Source organism: Rissa tridactyla, chromosome 6 (genome assembly GCF_028500815.1).
Source record: "Rissa tridactyla isolate bRisTri1 chromosome 6, bRisTri1.patW.cur.20221130, whole genome shotgun sequence".
NCBI classification, from domain to species: Eukaryota; Metazoa; Chordata; class Aves; order Charadriiformes; family Laridae; genus Rissa; species Rissa tridactyla.
In genome coordinates, this window is record NC_071471.1 from 61,097,248 (window position 1) to 61,116,404 (window position 19,157).

At 38.9% G+C, this 19,157-nt stretch overlaps 1 protein-coding gene across 1 annotated transcript in view; it reads right to left on the bottom strand.

The window, feature by feature from the left end:
• LOC128911172 (VPS10 domain-containing receptor SorCS1-like) overlaps positions 1 to 19,157 on the bottom strand; it is a 303,650-nt gene that overhangs the window by 121,780 nt on the left and 162,713 nt on the right. The gene's annotated exons all lie outside the window — the stretch shown is intronic.

Consider the following 19,157-nt stretch of genomic DNA (forward strand, 5'->3'; position numbering starts at 1 on the left):
TGATGAATCAGAGAGAATAATGAGGCACTCCTCTCGTGTGTCTCTGCATGAGAGAGTATGTAGGTTTGAGCAGTAGAAAGAGATCATTCCAGTATTTCAGCAAGCAACAAAGTAATACCACTAAGAAATGGGAATGAGGCACCATGAACGACAAACATGAAAAGTTCTGAAGAATATTTGTCTGGGAAAGTATTAAAGCATTGAATCATTAATGTTTGGGGTTTTTTTTTTGGTTTGTTTTTGTTTTGTTTTGTTTTTTTTTAAATAAAGGTGCTGCTGTTGCTTTGCAAATGGCAAACACTGATCTGTTCTTAGACAAGCCTGAAATGAAAGGACCCACACCTGGCTTTTCTCAGAGCAAATTCCTATCTGGTTCTGAGCACTACAAAAAACACACACTCCATTTCCTTCTCTTTCTTTCGTTTAGGCAGGCAGAGTTAGATATATCTTAACTCACTACCTATGAATTACAGGGCACCATAAGCCTTGATAGACACCAGGTGATAATGAATTATTTGTATGTGAAGGTGTAAATACACGTATAAACTTCATAGAAAATGCCCTTCATTATTGGGTAACTGCCAGAGGTTTTTTTATGTATCTCTAGAAAACCCCTTGGTAGCATAACAATTTGGCCTGGGACTTGGAAGGTTGGGGTTCTTAAAAATCCCTGAATTTTAATATCCCAGGTGATCTTAGACCAGTTACATTATCACACTGTATCTCGAACATAAAATTGGGTAATGTTTCTATTGCAGTGTAAAGTTACAGTCTCCTATTGTATCTCTGATTTACTTTTGAAATTTTGTGATGAAAACATGCATTATTAGAATTAAACTTTATTATTTTAATTTAACACTTTCAAATACATCAATCATGACACTGATGTGATTTCTAAACTGAAGATTGCATGATAGAAGCTACATAGAAAGCATTAATAATCAAAATGTCAATATATAGATCATCTATTGTCACTAAGTAGCCTATCCAGCTTCTGAAGCCAAAAATTAATTTGTGATGTTTATCAGTCAGTTCTTTTTTCTTACCAGTCTTATTTCTGGGACAATGTTCCTATGGTTAACATTTATCAATTCAGTACGATGATTCAGGCATTACAATTTTCCTATTTTTATGACTTCCTTCTTGAGTGGATTTTATTTATGTTGGTATTTGAAAATATCACAGCACAGCATTAATTTGGACTATAGCAACTAGAGCAGAAATAAGCACAAATCAATGGGCTTGATCCAAGCTCCCTGAAGTTAATAAGAGCCTCGTCATTGACTTTGGATTGCGCCTTTAAGGCAAGTTGTTAATCAAGATCCACTCTAGTCTCACATATTTCCTTCTACCTACACAAGGAACTCATCTGACCTCCTCACTGTCATACCCAAGCACATCACCACCCTAACCCATTTTCCGTCAGGCCACTCCTCTGAAGTGTGAAAGTGCTCTTATCTCCGTTTCTTAGAAAGGGAATTGAGGGACAAACTGTTGAGTCTCTGAAGCACCTAATTCCTCATTCAATCAATAAAAGTTAAGTGCCTAAACAGACTTGCCAGCACTGCTGACTTTGGCTTTAATCTGCTAACTACCACCCTGGGCTATTACTACTGTGTTTTTAGGTATCTACAGCCTCCAGAAGCTTTAGCTGTTGCATTGCGATAACCAGCCGTTCTGCACATATGAAGTGTTTCAGGACACATCAGTTTTGCTACATATGCCAATAGCAATAGTGTTTTAGATGTGGCAGAGCTGTGCAGAACCGTTGAAGATTTGTACAAGGGCATACAGAGATAGGGGAGGGAGCTGGCAAATGACTCTCCAGCCACTAGTCAGATTGTTAACTATGAGACCAACTTTCAGTGCTGGGACGGCATTGGCTGCTCCACTGTGGTACCCTGGGCATTGCTCATCTTTTTGCACAGATGCCATAAACGAAAACAGGCTCGAGTTGCCTAAGCAGTTACTACTCACATCACAGTCAGCACTGTTTCTTACAAGAGAAGGAAAGCAAATTTAATTACAACATATCTGCATGTAAATAATCTGCGTTACAAGCCCAAAAGATAGCATTTATTGGATAAGAAGCAGAAATTGATATCTGTATGAAGAAATCTGTCAAAACAAGAGAAAAATGCTGTGTGTATCTACATGAATGTTTCTGATCAGACCAGGAGCGTGCTTCTGAAATGAAACCCCCAAATTTTGGAGTGAAATCTCTATAGCAAATCCTTACATACTAAGTTCTGGCCCATACCACAGTGATCTTGGGCCACAGGAACTGAATTCCCTTTCAAGGAAACAAAACCAGAATATACATTTCAGGAGCGCATCTGATGTGCCCCAACCACCACTGGACATTTAGCTGAGTATCAGATTAGCACTAAAGTCAGACCTTCTGCCTACAAAATGCCGATATTGCAGATGGATGTCATCTCAACATCAACCATTTCATTCTACAAGCCACTTCCACCAAGGTGCGTTACATGCTAATGTAGTTGCAGCCACATTATCTTAGTTTTACTGTCTAAGTTGCCTGCAACATAAATGAGAAAGGAGGGAAAGTACCATTAATTTTAATGTTTTTGTTGTTGCAGCATATGAAATACAGAGAAAATAGATTTTAGAATTTTCTTCAAAATAAATGAAGCCAATTTTGCTTTGAAGTAGTCTTACACATTGGGTTGATGCAGTTGCTTATAGAGAAAATAAAAGTGGACACAGACATGTTGAACAGGAAAAGCATGGAAAATAAAACCAGTAACAATAACAAAGTAAATCTAAATTTAGAAGTCAAACTTTAATTTCTAAGATAGCAGATTAGAAAGAACCTGTTTTTATAATGTCTGACTTCACAGTAGAAAGCATGCTGGATTTCCTTAAATGTGAGCTTCTCAAAGGAGCAATTTTCTTGCTGTTTCTACAGGGCTTAATATGACATATCACTGCTTTCCCAGCTAACACTGGTTTCTGGACAAGCATATTCTGGACATCATTGAGGAATCAACATGGCTTTCGCACATGAAAATCACACCTTAAATCTATCCGCATTCGTAGACCCTGTAGGGAAAGACAACCCAGCTGATGAAGTCAAATAGGATTTGTGAGGGGCTCCCTTGCCAAAGGATATGAACTTGTCACGGGATAAAAAACCTCTTCATAGATTAATTTATGGTTAGAAGATCAGCATCAAAGGCTAGGGAAAAAAAAAATCTTTCAGTTTCCACAATGGAGAGAAGTGTTCAGTTGGAATTTCCTTGATGCTTTGTGCTGTTTAATTTATTCATTAGTGATCTGGAAAGAAGGAAGGAAAGATAGCCGACAAAGTTTGCTGACGGCAGTAAGGTATTCAGAATGATGAAAACAAAAGCCAGCTATGAAGGTCTGTAAAAGGATTTCACAATACCGAGTACTTGAACAATAAAATGACAGGTGAAATTCAGTGATGATGTATGAAAAAAAATACAGTTGGAGAAAAGCAATCCCAGCGTAACAGACAGAGCAATAGGCTGTAAGTAGATACTTCCTTCAGGAAAGGAGTCTGGGGGTTTCGGTGAAGAGATCTGTGAAAGTAGAAGCTCAGCCCTCAGATCCTATCAAAAAGCCTCCATTACAGCTGTAGGAATTATTAGGAAAGAATTAAACTGCATAACAAATACTGCTATTAGGCCACTGTAAAGTATTCCCAAATCTGTAACACTGGGTGCTATTCTCATCCTCCATCTTAAAAAGATGAAAAGGCGATAGTAGAAAACAGAATACCTGTAAGGGTGATTGAAGAAAACCATGAAACATTTTTCATAGCAGCAAATAAATGAACTATTCAACTTCCAAAAGAGATAAATGAGAGGTAATTTGACCAAAGTCTACAAAACTATGAATGGCCTGGAAATGCTTAGAGAACAATTATTCATTCTGTCATAATACAAAATTTATGGCCGTCAAATGAGATTATCAAGAGTGAGATACAAAACAGAGGTGAGGCCATGATTTTTTTACCTGGTTAAACCATGGAACTCCTTGCTATATTTTGTTGTAGATGTCAAAATTTATATGAATAGGAAAAACAAACATATAATGTTCCTGAAGAAAAAATGAAAACCTATCAACTCAAAAATACCACTGTTGGCTCAGGAATCTGAACCACAGATTGCTGAATTCTGGGAAAATATCTAGGAAAATATCATTATATACTTGCCCTCATCTGACACTTCCTTCTCAACTGAGTGCGACTGGTTAAGATTCAGTCTGATTTAGCATGCCTGTTCTTACACACATCACTGGAGAGTGAATGAAAATGATAAACAATAACCTTATCAGCTCAGGTGGGCTGATGCAACAACTTCTGATGTGAAGAACTGGGCCCATCATTTTTATCTTGACGGTTTTTAAACTACTTCTGATTCCACCATCACAAAATAAAGCTATTAACACAGGAGTAAAGAGAGGCATACATATCTGCCTCTCACTTCCAGCAAAAGCCCATAGCAAAGGGATACCAACCTTAGAGTGCCTCTGGTCTGGTTTATTGTTGTCCTACGTTAAACAAAAATGAAGAGTGAGGATAAGCCAAGACTCTACTTCTCCCAGCAAAAAGTAATTGCTCCCTGTTCAGATCAGTGCTCAGCAATGATCAGAATCTGCTTACTCACACCAGGCACAGCAAGCACATGCTGCACTTCCTGATGCTTCAGACAGATTGGGGTTTTTCTCTGTAGAAAAAGTCAATAAAATCGACACAGGCTTTTGCAACCAAATGTAAGACACCCATTAATCATCCACCCCCTGAAAAGGGAGAAACTTGATTTGCTTTTCCTAGAAGTGACAAATGAACACAAAACATAATTATAGATTTTAAACAGTCCACACTTTTATCACCCTTTTTTTGGTGCTAACTCTGCTGATGACAGATTGCCCTTGACAATTAATGTGGATTTTTGCTGTTCTTACAAAGAAGTCCAGGAACATTTCGCAAGAGGATTCTGATTTTGCCTCTACAGATGGAACTGTGATCCTTATACAGCTGCCCTGAATGCCAGATTCAGTGGCTTAATGAAAACAAGTCCAGAACTGCTCTCAGTCCTCTATCTTAGCCCCTCACATCTCCACTTGGACCAACTTTTCTCTAACATTTTGTAGGAAAGAGCATAGTATCAGTGAAATACAAGAGTATGAAAAAAATCCAAGTATATTTCATAGATTCACCTGTTCTTTCATTCACTTCTGATTTGTCAACAGATCTGAATCATATCACCTGACCTGATCAGATACAGGGATGAAATGCAAATCAAGTCAAAGCTACTGAAAGAACCTTCACCCTCTCACCTATTCCATGCTTCATGCATAGACCCAACACTGGTGATCCGCATGGAACAAGAAACATTTCTCACAGGGAAACAGAAGAGTGACGTACAGCAGAAGAGGAAATCAGCAAGGAAGAACAGAAATGTCCCACTCTTAACATTCCCTACTTGAATTCTCTAAACATTTGCACCTTCTTTCCCCCAGCTTCTTTGCATGTCAGTTACATAATTTTAGAGGGTTGTGGGGTTTGTTTTTTTTTTTTTACATGGTAATTGATTGCAAGCATCAGTGCCACGGAATCCCAGCATAATGAAATGTAATTTCTACCACTTTGCATATCGCTTCTGAATTTGGATCACCATCTACAAGGAATGAAGATGGTGTAAAGACAGAACCTGATTCTCCAGATTCAGCAATTCACACATGCATTTCAAAGCAATGTGCCCTCTTTTAACTAATCTAACTAGCTCATTGTTTAGGCTTTTTCAAGACCTAGAATAAGAAATAAAATTAAACAAGCCAAAGAAAGGAACTGCTTTGGCCATGACATTCTGAAATAAACGCAACACTGTATCGCAAATTAGACTAACTCCTTTTACAGGATTGAGTTGCTGGAAGCAGTAAGTGGTTGCAAAAGCAAATAAATTAGGGAGAAAATTACCAAAAGAAATAACTCGAGCATTCATTTGCATATTAACAGAGAAAGAGGAGACTGAAGCCCTTGTGAAGTTTAACAAGCTTTACTCATAGGTTAACATTGACTGCTGTAGAACTGCGCTCGTGAGTATTGCCACCAAAATTTGGCCCAAGTCTCTGCTTTAAAGAAATTTGCTAACAATATTAGCACCTAAATGAAAACATGAAATTAGCTAGAGCTGCCAACTAAAAGACAAGGTTAGTTGCTGAGCAATTTTCATTAAGACACCATTAAAATAATACACCAATAATTCGATCAAGACACGGTGAAGTGTTTTATTGCCAGAAGTTCTCGTTAACTCAAAAAGTGCAGTAATTTTCTAGGAAAAGAAAAGACTTCAGTGACAGAATTACAATTTCATCACTGAAGAAAAAAAATAATGCCTTTGAATGATAACCTGGTTTGGAACAGTCTCAGAAATAAGTAGAAATGACCACTTTAATACAAGGAAAAGGTCTGTGGACAAGTTACGTGGGCAAGTTATTTTGCAAGTATAACTCAGTGACTTAAGAGTAAAAAGATTCTCATTCATACAAAGACACATAACCCAAACTCATTAAATCAGTCCGCACTTTGTTGATATGGAGGATAACATACTCCAAGTCTCCCCCAAATAAAACTATACCCATGACTACGAGATAGTGTAATTCACATTCAAACTCAGTTCAGATCTGGACAGGGGAAACTCCAGCATCATTTCCCCCAAGAATCCACAGGAGGTCCGTAACTGGTAAGATACCACCATCTTCCTCGAATCTTGGCTGTTCAAAGCTAGAGAAATGATGTGGTGAAATGTTCAGATGGTGAATTCATCTTGTTTGCAGACATGAAAGATTTAGTGCTCATTGAGTGATACGACAATCTCTTGTCAGCAGAACACTAGATGGCAAAGGACTATCTTTTAAGAGAGAAAAATTATCACCTGACAATATTTTTGAAAGCTGGGATTGTACAGTGTTCCTAATAGGAGAATTGTTGAGAATTGCATTTGGCATCTTGATGAATGTGGTTTGAAATAAAAAGCTGGCTAGTGGCTGGACAAAAGCGACCACAAAAGAAAGCAGCCAATGAAAGTTCTATCTTTTTATTATCTGTGGGAATCACCTGGGATTGTTTCACCAGACAGAAAAAGTGAATGGATATATCAACAGCAGCTTAGAAAAAGAAAAGAAATACTGTGTAACTCCCCCTTACACAAGCTTCAGACAGGGACATAAACAGTCACTTCCAAAAACCTGATTAAAAAAAAAAATCTGCTGAATAAAAGGTCATTGCAGCTCACTGTTCCCCCTTTACCATATTGATCGAAATAACTAATATTTTGCAGTAAATGAAAAAGAAAAAGCTTTAATTCTTTCAAGATCTAAACATTCAAGTTAAACAAAAACTTACTTTTTCGTCTTCAGGAACACTTCCAGAATTACAACTGCTGTTATGATTTTCAGTGATAATCATAATCTTAATAGTCAGCTTGCATTTCAATGTTTCTTTTTCAAGCATGGTACACAACAATAGATTTTCATTAATACATGACTGTTGTCTGAATGCCAGTGAATAAGTACTAGTGACCTTCTCTATCTTGAACATAGCAAAACTAAATCAGTATTAATGTATTAACTGTATTAATGAACAATTGCTGTTATTGTTGCTCAGCTTTCTCTACTTTGACTAATCCTAGTTTAATGTGGTTTCTCCACATTATCTGACATTTTTTACCACCAAAGTCCCAGGTACAGGGTTGGGTCAATGCAACATGAGGCTGAGACATCTGTGCAGACGTGATTCAGTTGTTCTCTCCGCTAATCCTATTTGGTATGAATCAAGACGTAAAAAAATCCAGAGGTGCGGGGGAGAAGACTTTTCCTGAGACAGAACAGTGCAGAATAACAACCGCTCCTTACTCTGAACTCCAGTTCAGAAAACATCTGAAGTGCCAAGTGGGTTGGGGCTGATCCTGTTTCTATCAAAATCCAAAAGAGGGCAGTGCACCCACACACAGCCTGGTTCATTACTCGCAGCTCATCAGCGTGGGGACATTCATCAAGCGGACAGGTTGCTACCTACAGCCTTTTCTCTCTGTGGCTGAGCTTTGGCAAAAGCCTCATTCTCAAAAGTGCCTCACCTTGGACCAGACCTGAAAAGGTTCAACAACTGCTTTTTCCATTAAAGGTGAAGAAGTTGCCACATCTTCAGGGTTTTTGTGTGCTGCTGAGTCACTGCTTGTGGGCTGGACTGTCAACAGAGAGAAACACTGACCTTCACTTTCCCAAGAGTAAGCTGCAATCCCAGCAGCTAGGGTGAATTCTTAAAATATATGCCTTTGCTTTGTGTTGTGGTTTAACCCCAGCCGGCAGCTAGGACCGCACAGCCGCTCACACAAATCTCCTCCTTCCCCCAGAAGGGCAGGGAGGAGAGGGAGAAAAAAAGGGGAAAGGGAATAAAAACCTCATGGGTTGAGATAATGACGGTTTAATACAACAGTAACAGAAAAGGAAAAATAACAATAATAACAACGATAAAAGAATAAACAAGACACAAGTCACACTCACTACCTGGTAAATTGGTGAGTTGGCACTGTCACGAGCAGTGATCGCGAGTACCCGCCCGCTGGCTAACCCCATTTATATACTGAGCATGACCTCTATGGTACGGAATATTCCATTGGCCATTCCATCGTTCGATCTATGCTCCTTATCAGCTTCCATGGGAAGCCGAAAAGAGTCCTTGAAAAGTATAAACATCACTTATACGCAATGCTGACAATATGCATTGCCGACATTCCTTTCATACCAAATCTGAAACACGGCAAGCTGAAACCAGGAAACTTTGAGGTAATGACTTTTCACTAAAGGAGGAAAAAAGCTGAGATGGGGGAGAAAGGAGTCCCTGAGGATTAGCATCACTTTTTAAATCTTAGCTTTTTAAAGTGCAGCTTCCATTTCCTTTACTCAAGAATTAAATGAAAATAAAGATTCTCCTCCTCTAAGGAGGTCATTCTCCCCCTCTACTCTGCACTGGTGAGGCCACAACCGGAATACGGCGTCCAGTTTTGGGCTCCCCAGTTCAAGAGGGACAGGGAACTGCTGAAGCGAGTCCAGTGAAGTGCAACTAAGATAATTGAGGGACTGGAGCATCTCCCTTATGAGGAAAGGCTGAAAGAGCTGGGACTCCTTAGCCTGGAGAAGAGAAGTCTGAGAGGAGACCTTATTATGGCATACAAGTATCTAAAGGATGGGTTGAAGGAGGATGGTGCCAGACTCTTTTCAATGGTTCCCAGTGACAGGATGAGGGGCAACGGGCACAAGTTGGAACATAGGAAGTTCCGTTCAAATACACAGAAAAACTTCTTTATGGTGAGGGTGACAGAGCACTGGAACAGGCTGCCCAGGGAGGTTGTGGAGTCCCCTTCTCTGGAGATTTTCAAGACTCACCTGGATGCAGTCCTGAGTGATGTGCTCTAGGCAATCCTGCTTTAGCGGGGGAGTTGGACTAGATGATCTCTAGAGGTCCCTTCCAACTCTGAAGATTCTGTGATTTTGTCCACACTTGAGCTAATTCACCTGATCTCTTAATGAGGACTGTAAACATGTCATCCTTATGCAAAAATTGAAATGTAATACTAAAGCAATAAAGAAAATATTTCACTAATAAAACTTAATAGATTACTGCAGGATGTTTCAGAGCTACTTTTGCTTTATCTGGAATTATAAAATTATTTCTAATTTAAATTATTTAATTTAGGTAGCTGTAGTCCTCTTGAGGTCTTTTACTCCAAACTTCTGCTCCATACTGAGCCACCTTCAAAGGTACAGATAGATGCTCGGGGACTTGTCCTGTCAATTTTTAAATACTTTTAAGGATGAAGATTCCACAAATGCTTTGGGCCTATCCAATCTGAAACTGCTTAGTTTCCACTGAGTCTTAATTTTAAGTATCTGGAGTTATAATGTCACTTTCAGAACAAACAACACCACCTCCAATTTTACATTCCTTTTAACTTAAAGACCCGTCTTAACTTAGCGAGTGCTTTGGAAGCTCGAAGTGCTGCATGAGCGCAAAGCACCAAGGTTAGTTTCACCTGACGTGATCCCGTAGCAGTGCTGAAAATAGAATTCGTCAGGCTCAGCTCCTAATCACACGCATAAACATTAGCTCCAGAGCAATCAGTTCTGGGGAAAGGAACATGAAAAGATTAAGCTTTGCCTTTTCTTGAATCTCCCTCAAATCAAATTCTAGATTCTTATCTCTTCATTCCACAGCCCGTTTGGGTCTAATTTAGTAGCCTGCCATGAAATCAAATTTTTCTATTCCTGTTTCATTATTATTACACGTTGCTTCTTTTACATACATTTGACATAAAAAGCTTTATCACTGAAAACAAGTTTTAAGGAATAGATTTTCAATCTAAGTAAAACACAGTAGAAACTTCCATTCTGGAATAAAATCTAACTCATAATGATGATTGTATTTGATTGCTATATTCTGAGAAGAAATAAACAAAGACAAAAAACTCAGGAAAGATACAGTACTATAGGCACTCTGTTTTGGACAGTACACTCTAGTTTCAATTATTAATCATCTGTTCTTTTGCAACAGATGTTCTGCATTGTACTGAACCAGGAAAAAAAATCTTTTTTGTTTTTTTTTTTTTTTAAACTGAGGCAGACTTACAGTCTTACTTGCTCAGAGGAGAAAAGAAAACTCAGCTTTGTAGAGGATCTGGAATGAGTTGTGTTCATACATATTGCCTGTACTTTGTTCTGTTGCTTAGTAAGCCGTTCCTTTCTTTAAAGAATCTCATGAGATTAATTAGTTAATCTTCACACCAACTTTGTGGTAGAGAAGGAAAGTGCACATATCAAGAGGGAAAATTACTTGGACAAACTCCACTAATCAATCAATGGCACAACAAGAAAGAAGCCACTTGCACTGTAAGCGTATTACAAACAATAGCCTCTTCCAGCCCCAAATACCAGGCCCTAAGGGTCGTTAATCCTAATCAAAGCAAGAGGAGACTCCTGGCCTAAAAGTATGGTAACTTAAGCAGAACTTCAAAAAGGGAGAGGGAAAAGAGTGACATTAAGGGAGTAATTTTTCTCTGAAGGGCGAGTTAATGATAAACTCATGATCCACATGATCGTCTTTCCTATTTCTTGTGATATGCCCTAAAACGTACTTGAACTTCAAGTGCTTTGAACTTAATCCTGAAAGGCACTGAAAACAGCCTAACAGCATGGGTGACTGATACACCCTGAGTTGTAAAGTGTATAGACAAGCGCTCACTGCGTATAGACAGTGGGGTGTGCCCCATTATTGAGGTATAAACGGGGATAGCCTGGGGCAGTAAAAATCTAACACATTGCGAAGATGGATGAGTTGACAGCCAGACAACTGCTCGAGAGGTTTCAACCCCTGGCTACAGGGAATCCGGAATTTACATTGAGAGATTTATCATTTCAGGAGTTTCTGGTCTGCTTATTTTTGTTAGGCCTCATGAACACTCCAATCTCTGCATGAACTTTTTGTCAAGCCTACAGAGAGTCTAGTCCAAAGTAAATAAAGCTCATTATAAAGGAAGCTTCTCATGATATTCATCTTCTATGTCTCTGTTTTCCATGTGATGCCTAGTTTACCATTTCCCTAGTTATGACTCTTTCATACCCCCCTACAGTAACGTTTTCTTCTTGGGAGAGATGTTCTTGCATGGTTCATTGTCTTCAGTCAGTCTCTATTCCAAGACATATGTACATGCTCCATAAAGAATGCCACGTTGAGGAGGAGTATGCCACTACAAGGAAGACTCAGACTCACCTAGACACAACTATTATGGTATGCAGGAAGCTACTTGGAAGAGGAAGTGCAAACAGAGGAACAGTAATACCAGACTGGCTACTGGAATGAGGGTAAATGGACTGACTAGTAAGGAAATTGTATACTTTTCAGCCCTTAAAACAGAGGAAGAATAAATTATCTCCTGCTGTCTCTTGGCCTTCCACAAATGAGAACCATTTGGAGGAGTAGGAGGGAGGAATGTTACACTCCAACACTGCCACAAGAGGCAGTAAGTCCCTGGTCTCATCTCAAACTTTTTGGCACAAAGAGACCTCTTGCACTCTCAGTGTTATGCCAGGGCATAACTCTCAGGGCATTCAATGATAGAGATCGCAGAATCATAGAACGGTTTGAGTCGGAAGAGACCCTTAAAGATCATCTAGTCCAAACCCTCTGCCATGGGCAGGGACGTCTTTCACTAGATCAGGTTTCTCAAAGATCTGTTTCAGCTCTACCTAGCCTTCACTCTGCAACTCCATTACAGTGTGAAATCAATTTCCTTGTGTCAGGGATATTTCAGAAAAGGGAGAGAAGAGATGGGTACAGTGACGAGCTGCAGCCACAAATTTTTTAAAATGTTAACATAGTAAACAATTTTAAAGAGCAATGTTGATGATCTGCTGATGGTCTCTGCTCTACCACAGTTATGCCAAGCTTGGACAGATGGTCAATTCACTAAACACTTTGTTTCATAGCCAACCGTTTCAAGCCATGCCACTTGCCTCTGGCCAGCCCTGGCACCTGTGTGGCACTGGGCTGTTTAATATTTCAGAGGCTTCCACTCTTGCCTATGTTTCGTAGAATACCCAAAGTGAAGAAACAAGGGGGAGGGGACATCACAAAGCTACATGCACCTCAGATTGTGGGCAGAGGTACCCTGCTAATGCTGATGGCATCATTATCTGTACCTGCTCATCCCCATCTCTCTGCACAAGGTTCTTATCCCTGCATTCTTTACAAATGCTCTCACCTTAATTCACCAAAAATCCACCAGCTGAAACTGTTCAATAAACACGGCTGATTTTATTCAAAGCACTTTAACCAGTCCATCAGTTCTCAAGTGTGGGCTGGTGCCTCCAGCAAGAAGAGTGCTAATGAACCACTAGAACCCAGTAATAAATTTGAATAGTAGCTATTTGAACAAGGTAAGAAGCAGTTATTTTTCCTTTGTCTGTTTTGCAATAGCTGGCAAAATTCTTGTGACTGACTTCACAGCAGCTGCTGACATTATCCCTGTCTGAGGCAACTATCAGGTCCTTTAGTGACTGCTGCTTTTGTGTTCCAAAAGTAAGAAAATATAACCTTAATAGAAAGTATAACAAGATAGAACTTGGAGATTTCAGTTGTTCCCCAAGACATTTGTCCTGGGTGATAGAAAGGGGTAAGGGGCGAGGGGTGGGGAGGGAAGTAAAAGTACAGTTTTTCATGATAGTTATCAATAGATTGACAAAAAGTAATTCACATCTCAGACTTTTTTTTTTCACTGAAATTGTAGGGAACCTATGTAAAAAAAAAGAAAACTTATCTACATTAAAAAAAGCAGTAAGTTTACTAAATTGTCTGCAAAAATAAAAGCTACTTTTCAGGTAGTGGAATAATTTATTTTGTTTATTTTGCTCATATATTTTGTAAAGACTCAGACAGTATTTTCAAACATGAAAAACAAGAATCTGTCTCCAAAGTGTCACTAATAAAAATCTCATTTGATTTAGGATTTCTGTTTACCTTTTGGCTATTCTTGGCATGAGGAAAAGAGTTTCCATAAGGTAATATTTACATCACTTCTTAAAGCTTTTCTGTGGAACTCTGAGGTCTAGAAACTTTGTTTTAACTACCAGCTGAAAACTTCAGAAAAGACACATATCATAAGAGTCCTGACAAAAATCATAAGAATTGACATCACATTTGCTGAACTAAGAGTTAAACCTCTTTTCTTTTGGGCAATAGCTAAAGAATCTAATGGTTCGTAGTGATATTTTCTGACTAGATTTAAATGGAATTGCTTTCAAGTAATTTATTTTTCAACACACATCTACACAACAGATGATGAAATTTGCTGGATCAATATAAAGTTTGACGTGGTACACCTGGTTCTGCTACTTCTTGATTTTTAGGTGTGGAGATGGAAAAAACTGAGTGCAGGGACAGGAATTCAGAATGAATGAAGTCTCTTGCTTGAGGGCGTGAATCAGGATAATTTTCCTATCCTATGACAGTCATGAAAATAAGGCGGGGAGGAAAACCAGAAAGAAACTACTTTGTGGTGAGTTCTCTGGTAGTAGTGAGACCGAGCAATGAAATCTCCTGTAATTTTAACAAACAGGTTCCCACTAAACCAGAGCAAACATTTCAAGCAGCACATCGAGCCTGTCCTCCTGCTCCACTGAAGCTAATTTCAAAAGACTGTTACAGAAAAATCAAAGATTCTACAAACAAAGTTGGTGCAATGTGGGAAAGGTAAACCCCGGCTCTGGGCTGTGAACAAGGACAGTGGAGGGCAGGTTCTCTCTCCGGTAACTACAGTAAAGGAGACAAGCCTGCACTTGGAGAATAAAACACCAAAGACAGCACCAAGTCTCACAACCTTGACAATTTTCCAGTTCTCACTGTTCAGTATAATGTCTCTTCTGATTCATGGTACACAGTTCTGTTCCACCATCTACCTGATTCCAGGCTTTAAGTATCCTGCCTCTCACACATTGATCTTTGTCCAGGATCTGTGCTCATACAGCTGGAAATTCTTCCTTACTCACATAAGCAAGCGCTGTTTTCCCAAGTTTCTGTACCATTTAATTCCAAAGCAGTCTCTATGCGTTGGCTTTGCTGAAGCTCCATGCCTTGTTTCATTTTGGTTTTTCACACAGTAATTCTGAAATGTTCTTTAAGATTTCTCCTTAGTTAAGTTTTAATTTTTCCCTCTGACTGAGAATAAAGCACAGCTTCACAAATTATGTATACAGCTAGTTCTTTTTATGCACATTTATCTGATTTGCTTCTCTCCAAAGCATTTTTTGTATTAATGCATTAATTTCATAATCACTTCAAATTATGTTCCATGTTGCATGAACAATTGGGGAATTAGCATCTGCTTGCAAGTTGTTAGCTTGGCTTTTTATTTTTGTTGCTGCAGTTGATGAACTCAAATTATCCATACTGAATGTGCCTGAAAAGAATTCCACCTCCAACAATAAATAATTCTCTTTACTTTCTGTATTGGGCTTTGTTAAGGGAATTCAGTGCAGTCTGTTAAGCAGTAACACAAAACACTTTTTTTCATTACCAGTTTTGCTATAATGGTTGAATTACTACATAGAGTCACTCTGCAACACTCTTACATGGTCTTTCACATATGCACCTAGGTAACTACTGTGTTAAATCTTTCAACTCTACTATTACCCTCTGGATACCATAATCCTGGGTCTCAAATGGAACTACTGTGTCACAGACCACCTGTGATATCTAAACAATTTTAAGGGAAGCGTTAAGCTCACATTAATTGAGGGCACCACTGTTTAGTTGACAAAGACTCAGTATAGCTGTTTTTCACAGAGACGACTTCCTGAGTCTATGCAGGCACATGTACCTGAAAGCTGTAAAGCTGTTCTGGGTCATATTGAGATGTTGAGAGAGCAGGAGGGATAAAATATTCATGAGAAAATGATGCCCCATGCCTCATTTCCCTCCTTGCACATACCATAATGACATCCAAGACGGATGACACTGTAGAAAGTAAGGTGCTCTTATCCTACCTACTATTCCGTTCCAGAGTTGCTAATGCTTCTCCTCCTTGACCCTCTTGTCTTTCCCTTTTCTTTCCATGCAATTTTCTGTCTTCTAAAGCAAGTAATTTCCTCCAAGCTTTTAAATAAAAGTGACAACATGAGTATGATACATCAGTCTGGTGGGATTTTGTTACTACTTCACCTTCTATTCATGTTCTAGTCTACATTTACAATGTTTAAAGCAAAGGATCAACATTTTTGGTTTGTCTTTATATACCGCCATGGCAGGCGTGATCAATTAGTCCAATACAAACAGAAAACCAATTTTTAGAAGAGAACCTCAGCTAGTGCAAAAGCCTACTGAGGCTAATAGAGCATGATTAGAAGTTAATAGCATTATTAGAGGTTGAACCAACTGAGGCTATACCTTTCTATCTTCATCATCCAGTGCATAGCTTTATCAATGAGAACAAAAGTAGGCTTCATTTGTTTTAAGAGCCCTGATTTTGCAGAAGTGCTGCTGCAAGTTATACGTTTTAATGTTACCACCTCAAAGAGAGCCTTCTTTAAGACTGAATGTCACCTGTCTGTGTCTCCAGAGACATCCTGAGACATTCTGATGGAAAGTTCAATCTATGCCCCTCCTTGGCTTTTTAATAATGTGACTATTAAAATAGTGTGACAGTCACACAGCTGTGGAGCTTGCAAGAAGGCTTTCTTGCACAATAGACATTATAGTTAATTGCCCTTTATAACAGCTACTAGAACCAAACCAGGGCAAAGCATTGCTGGATTCTTGTATGAATATTGCTATAGCAGAATTTATCTTTCTACTTAAAATATAGCATATGAGGAGGGGCATAAAGACCTACTCTTGTTTCAGCTTTTTTTTAAAAGGAATAAAAGATGGCGGGTACTTTAAAGTGACCTTTAGCTGATCTTGTTAAATCAGAATCCTACTCATTATTAGACTGATTGCCAAAACCATACAGAAGTAATCCCACAATAGTGAAGAAAGAGCGGAATTATACTTAGCAGCAGTGTTAAAATTGACTGTTTAAAGAGGACACTATAATTTATGATATTTTTGCTTTAGTGACTTGATGTCATTCTAGAGTCAAACTCAAAAATTACCTTCTGCTTCTACTATTAGCAAAGTTCTTTGAGAGCATGAATTGTCCTTCTATATCATACTTCACGTCAGGTATTTGGGTGTCTGTTCACCAGACTCCAATTAATGTTTGAAAGGCTGAGGCACTAATGACTTCAAGCAGTGCTATTACTCATGAGATGACAAAGGAAACTTAGACTCAGCCTGTAATGCTTTAACAGCTTCAAACAGCTGGGGATGTTAAACAGTGCGATAGCTCACTTCTACCTTTGGGGAGTATGGAACAAATTTAACTCAATCAACTAGCTGGCTTCAAAGATGGAGATGCATTCTTGTTATCAGAAGCCAATGATCAGTATCAGTTTCAGCAGCACAGATAACTCATCCAGCAATGGCTGTTGAGTACCGATGACTGCTAATGAGAACTTGATCAATAGTATTTCTAATGACACAATTCAGACTGTAATGGGGCTGCTTCTGATGATAGGGAAAATAAGTCAGGAATGATTATATCTTCAGCCATGGCAAATTCCAGGGTTGTTCATTTCTTGTTATTCCACGTGCTGCTTAATATCCAATATGTATTTTTTCAGTTGTCTCTGCCCTTTCCAACCTCTACATTAAAGACGGAGGATCACATGCTTAGATGCTTACAGTTACTGTGCTGTAGAACTCTTGATTTGCCTACTAATCATTTGTTATTTCTATAATGCCTAATGGATACTAGGTGAGAAGAAAGCCATCATTTCTTACTATTTAGACAGCTTTCAAACAGGATTGTATATTACCAGCATTTTCTTGCACTACTTCCTGGAGGATATACGCCAGATATACGCACGTATGAATGTCCAGGTCTGTCAGTTGCTCAGTGATGCAGTTGCTCCTAGCCATCGTTCTGTATTTACACTCAACACGTAAAGCAGCCTTTTCTTAAGCTTCCTCTCACCATGTTCAACTCACAAGTAAAAAACAAATGATAGCTCATTCTGGCCACTGGGAATACTATCCCCTTTGACATAGTGGGCAACAGCATAATACAGTGTAACCAATTTCTTTGTAAGATCTTTTGTGCGTAAGTTAAAAAAAAGTGCCCCAAACATATCATTTCAGATGGCAGTACGTTCTGTAAGTAAAGAAAACAAGATGTGATAAGCCAGTGATGGAAAGAACATGTTCCAGACACATCACAGAGAGATCACACACACACAGGAAAAAGCAGAAAGCTGAGGGAATAGGATATAATAACTTTACCACAGAAAGGGTTTAGGTAAGTCAGAGGCCAGAGAGGAGGACTGCATTTTAAACCGAAATTTCAGAACACAAAGACTCAGTTAAGACAAAGGTACCAGAATTACATGCAGTGAAAAGCCTTTCACAATAAATGTGCTTGGTGGGAAAAACAGGGAGAACAGAGGTGAAGCCAAACAACATTGTGAAGTCCTTGCTCTGCTGGATTGTTTGCTGTCATAGTCGGCTCGAGTCAGAAAATTGTCAATTATATTTTCTTCATGCACTGCAGGTTCTAGGATCCTGAAAACACAGGGATGTCACCAGTGAAACACACCAGTTTAATTTCACTCCACATGCGTTGATGAATGAAAAAAATTATATGCACTAAGGAGGCTAGAAAAGAAGTAAAAATTATGGCTATATAACTCGATTCCCAGAAGGCAAGATAACTATCCTTTATCCGTTGTACGTTAGTTGTCCATGTGTACACATTGCTCTTCACTTTCACTAAGGAGTAAGCACCATCAGATTTATCACACTGTAAGAGCGAGCATATGGACAGTTACTATGCAGTAGTTAACATGCTAGAAATCAACAGCCCAATGTGCTTGGCAGTAATTTGTTCATGGAGTAGAAAACAACTGAGGACTGACAGTCAAAGAGAGAGGTAAAAAAGTGAAGAGTGTTTGTGGTCTTGGCAACCAACTCTAACCACAGCCCCTGCTCATAAATATGTTATTAAGGCCAGTCATTACAGATAAATGGAGCGTTCAAAAAAATGTCTCCTTCTCTAGATGATGCACTAACCCTGCTAAAGCAACACTTTGGCTGTGAATAAAACCAAAGCACACAGAGAGACAGAGGTCATGCTGAACTTTCTGCTTTCCTTAGTCTTCTAGCGGGAGAAACCTTCTCTTGAGGCTACATTATGTTCTAGGAGTATAAAAGAACTGCCTGAGAGAGTTACTAGCATACGCTGAACATTCAGGTCCCTGAAAATGAAGATATGATAGATTTATATTGTCACGTCAATAAACTAAAAGATGTTCTTCCTGACTATAGCAGGTCATCAAATAGTGCTCAGGATTACAAGTGGTGTGATTTTTTAATAATTATTGAATGTGGTGAAGACATTCTTTTTCACATAATTGCTAATCTTGAGTCTCCAACAAGGTGTTTGCCACCCTCATCAGTTGAACTGTCACTATAAAAAAGCAGAATTCACTGAATTAGAGCTAGGAGCATGACAAATAGCAGA